This window comes from Podarcis tiliguerta (genome assembly GCF_965153285.1).
Source record: "Podarcis tiliguerta genome assembly, chromosome: 2".
Taxonomy (NCBI): Eukaryota; Metazoa; Chordata; class Lepidosauria; order Squamata; family Lacertidae; genus Podarcis; species Podarcis tiliguerta.
The window spans coordinates 27467931-27473274 of record NC_139535.1 but is presented as its reverse complement, the minus strand read 5'-3'; positions in this window follow the sequence as shown (position 1 = coordinate 27473274).

The following is a 5344-nucleotide window of genomic DNA, read 5'->3' as shown; positions in this document are numbered from 1 at the left end:
CATCTCCTACTGCTTTTCATAGTCACTTCCGATGGTTCCTCTGTTGTTTACCTTCCTTCTTTCACAGTCTCTGAGTTGTTCCCACAAGCGAGTTAAAACAAGCAATGATGTGTTTGCGTGTGGATTTTATGATTCCACTCTATAAGTTCGCAGCATCTCCTCACACTCTGGCGTTTCTGCTGAATCAATCCAAAGGTCTTTGGACTACAGCTCTCAGTATTCCTAGCTAGCAGGACCAGTGGCCAGGGATGAAGGGAATTGAAGTCCAAAAACGGCTGGAGAACCTAGTTTGGGAAATATTGGTCTACGCCAACTCTGCAGTTTCAGACAGGAGTCTTTTTGAGGGCCACCTGGAGATGGCAGGGATTGAACAAGAGACCTTATGGACACAAAACATGTGATGTACCATAGAGTTATGTTTCTTCCCTTAAAAAGAAGCATTCCTCCCACTTCAGCAAATCAACATTAGATAGTGCTACTTGCTGGAATATATATATATATATATATATATATATATATATATATATATTTGGGGGTGGGGTGGCTGCTAGTTGTTCTGTGAACCTGAGACCTCCAGGTATAGGGCGGTACATAAATAATAATAATAATAATAATAATAATAATAATAATAATAATAAGTGTAGGAATTCCTGGTGATGAAGAGAGAAAAGGTCCAGCTCACAAAGCGATTTCTCTCTTTGTCCATGCATTTTCCCGAAGTAAAAGCATTATCCCAAACTCTGCATGTCTCCTTGCTTCTTCACCTGTAAATGCAGATTGCTTCATTGGGTTCTGGCACTAATCTGTAAATTAATATGGCTTAGAACTGCCCGTTACTGCAGCCATGTAGAAGATGATTAAGAAATGCATCTTCCTTGTAGTGGCTACACACAGGGGCTTATCAAATGCTTACTAGATCCCACTGATTCATGTAGTATTTCACCATGCTTCTCCTTTCTTTAATACCTCGGTGTTAGGAGCACTGCTCTGGTGCCAAACATATTCTTTCTTGTTTTCATTATATTAGACTAACTCATCCTTACAGCTCCGGAATCCATTCACAGGGGCCTTTTTAGATAATTACATTGTTGGGAGAGGGGGGGAGGTCCTTGTTGGCTAAAGGTCCTCATTTCTCCAATTTAAAGCACAAGGTAATTCATTTTGTGTTTTGCAAATAAACAAGGCTCTGAAAAGGCCACATGCATTCTCCTTTGAATAATAAGACTGGGGAAACAGAAATAAGTCACTTAGCTTTTAAAGCTCTAGGGTCAGTCAAGTGATTCACTCCAAGGACAAAGACATGCATTCCAATTGCCAGTCTGGGCTGTATAATACATGCAAAGAAGAAGAAGACGCTGGTTTTCTTGCCGCTGAACATTGTGTTACATACGTAACATGACATGTTAACACAGTTTATGACTCCTTAGATGAGGCTGGAAAGAAATCCTGATTCACTGCCATTAGCAAAAGTGCTCAGACTCCTGGGAGTTCTTCTTGGAAGGCCTGCACAGCTTCTCCATCTGACCTAATTTAAACAATGTCATGAATTGGAATAGATTGCTATCAGCTCTGTCATGCTTGTCATAACGTGGCAGTTGAACAGAAGACTGCCCTTCCCGAGAGAAATCCCTGCTATGGAACTGTATTATTTAATGGAGTTTAAAGATTTTTCCCTTCAAAGTTTCAGTAGGCTGGCTAAGAACCCCCACTTCAGAAGAAAAAGTATGTTGAACTTTTTACATCTTCCAGCATAGTTAAACTATGAAATTCATTGCCATAAGGCAGCTGGGGGAAACCTTGGGAACTCCAGCGGCTGCCAAACTACAATTCCCATCAGCCCCCACAAGCATAGCTTAGCTAATGGCCAAGGATGATGGGAGTTGTAGTTCAGCAACAACTGAAGGGGCAAAGGTTCCCATACCTGCCATGGCTGGATTGAAAGCACAGATCCAACATTTGTTTGTGTTTAAAATGAGCTGTTTGCAGACAACAGGTGCACCTTTTCACCGATGTAATGTCTCTGTAGCATTGCAGAATGAGAGTTCTGTTTGAATGGGAAAACCGCATAATCAAAAGCAGTTTTGAAATATTTGATATCTTAATTGGCCCACCTAAGCCTACATGGTGGCTTCTAGACATTGTTGGACTCCCATCAGCCCCAACCAGCACGGCCAATGGATGATGGAGGTGGTACTTCATAACATCTAGGTGGCATTGTGCTGGCTTACAGTCACCAATAAGATATTTTTTTTAAAAAAAGTTCAGTTCACGCAGTGAATGACCTCAGTAGTTATATTTTGGAAGTGTCTCCAGCTTGTCATGAATTGAGATTTCAGTTTGCTAAATTATTTTACCAAAGTAAAATAAGAATGAGTTAGATGTTCTGGTTTTCTTATTTTTGGAATCTACATCTGTGTTTATGTCAAAGTCTACTTGGGGAGTTCTTCACACAAGCCATACTTTTGTGTCAGAGGCAAATGTGGGCTGATTGCTAACCTACGGTTGTAATTGCTCCAGAAACACCTCACGGCACATCAAGAGCTCTGCCTCTAGGAATAGAAGGCAGATGAATCATATGGCATTTATATGATAAACAGAAAATGAACATTACGTTTGTTGTACTGAGCGATTTCCAAAATCTGTGAGGGAAACACTAGATTAATGTCTCTTCTGTCAACTCGGATATTAACAACTGATCTTTTACATGTATTTCATATTCTTCTACACTTTATCGTTTTGTTCCATGGAATGCTTTTAATTGCATGTCAAGGCATAAAGCTGCCTTCTACCCAGTGGAAATGAATGTGCTTGCATCCAACTCATCACAAATATTGGTGATGGATTCTTGACACTCCTGGAAGGTTATCCCAAATGCATAAAATTCACAGTGAGGATACCCAACTATCTCAGGGAGGAGCCCAGTTTGGGGGCAGGGGTGGGAGACCCCTATAATCTCCACATTCAGTGAAGGAGTAGAATTTGAGCAAACTCATAAACTCATGAATTCAGCAAGAGCTGGAAATAAGTCTGGCTAGCTTCCTCATGAGGCCAGGCTTGCAAGGGTGGGGAGGACTCTATGGAGGTAGAACATAGCCATTGTGTCTAGTAGCTAGTAAGCTAGTACTGATTATTAACCTCCATTAATTTGTCTAACACCCCTCCCCACCTGAAGACATCCATCTTGGTAGCCATGCAGGAAAAAATGCTTCATTTTTTTCTGCTCCAAATCTTTCAACATCTGGCTTCACTGTATGTCTCCAGTTTCTAGTAGTATGCGATAAGGAAATAACCTTTTTCCTATCTCATACCCTCCAACATTTCTCCAATGAAAATAGGGAATTGCTATTTAATACTACTACCTCTACTGCTGCTGCTGCTACTACTACTACTACTACTACTACTACTACTACTAATACCCTGCCCACCTGACTGGGTTGCCCCAGCCACTCTGGATGGCTTTCAACATATATAAAAACATACAGGGCTGCCTTCAGATGTCTTTTCAAGGTTGTATAGTTACTTATCTCCTTGGCTCAGGGGTCACAGAACTCCATACCCTCCAACATTTCTCTGATGAAAATAGGGGTGTCCTAAGGAAAAGTAGAATATCCTGGGATCAAATCTGTAAATTTGGGACTGTCCCTGGAAAACAGGGACACTTGGAGGGTCTGTGGTTGGATCTACTAGACACATCAAAAAAGCAATTCAGTTAAACACATTGGAAACTTCATAAAGGGAAATCCCATTGCAAAAGACGGGACTCCACAGCGCCATCTGGTGTCACAATGTTATAACGCATCTAAAGTGTTTTCTCCTTACCAATGTAGCTGAATCCTGTTACCCATCTTCTTCATGCAGCACATAGTTTTGTATATGTCTAGCATGTCTTCCTTTTACACACCTCCTACAGCCCATTCCCTTATTGTAACCCAACGAAGTAAAGACAACAACAAAGCTAGATACGGCAGTAGGGTAAGGGACAGAAAAGGGCAAGCAAAATGGATTTGGACTAATGCACAAAATGTAACCAAGATATCTTGCAGGGCAGAGATTCATAGCCTGTGAGGCCATGTAGGCCAAAGAGGGTGACCATAGCATACAGCCGGGAAAGTATGATGACCTTGAGATGGGCAAAGAGAGCAAGTGAGATGAATGCTAATGCAAGCAGAGTCCGGATTTTGAAAGCCCTTTAGCTCAGGGGTGGCCAATGAGATACCCTGCAGATGCTGTTCGACTCAAACTTCCATCAGCCCCAGCTGGCATGGCCAGAGGTTAGGGTCAATGGGCTTGGCAGTTCAACAACCACAGAGAGGGCAACTCATTGGCTACCCCTTCTTTGCTTGATATCTGCTAAAGTGCTTTCACAACTCTGAGCAGAAGCAGGGGGAGAGGCACAACTCAGAGCTGGCAGAATATGGCCAGAGATCACATTCTGTGAGCTCAAGGAAAAACGAGATAGCTGACATTGTTTTTTATGTTCTTAGAAACAATGTTTTTCAGGCGGACAGCTGTCCTTCTCTTCCTTAGATTTTGCTTTGTGAAGATCTCGAGCACAAGTATTTGTGCCTCCCAAGGAAGTTACTGGAAAGACTGCCTGGGGCACCAAGGGAGACATTAAACTTTAGGAAATAACCAGGTGAACAAGTGCCAGGGGAAAATGTTATTTCTGGGCTATTTGTCAAGATATATGAAGCTTCGTTGGGAGGAGAAGTGCATTGGGAACAAATCGACCCAAGTTCTGGAAAAGTAGCCTCGTCAAAGCCAGTTCATACATGCAAATGTACCTCCCAGAAATATTCCCACCCCAGATTTGTACTAGTTCAGACTGCAAAGTGGGGGGGGGGGTAGTTAATCATTTCACTACATAAATAACTTCTGGCTGCACAGAAAAGAAGACGAGCATATAAAGGATAGGGATTCCAGCCTAGGTTTTGCCCTGGTTTCCTAGATTTTGTTTCCTTATTGCATTTTCAACCCAGCTTTTTCTTCAAGGAGCTCCTGTTCCTCAGTTAATCCGCCCCCCCAACAGTCCTGGGAGGTAGGCTAGGTTGAGAGGCAATGACTGGCCCAAGGTCACCCAGTGTGCTTCAAGGCTGAGTGGGGCTTTGAACCATGGTTGCCCAGGCCCTAGGCTCACACTCTAAACACTGCACAACACTGTTGTGGAGGAATTTTTTTTTTTTTAATTGTGACTCTTTCTCCTCACATACTTCCTATATGAAGCTTTACTGTCCCAGTTATTTTTTGATTATTTCAAGTGATCTGTACTTTTGAATGGTTCCCTAGTTGATAGCAACATTTTAAGAGCAATATTGGTCTGCAGTTACTTTGGCACTCTAGAGAT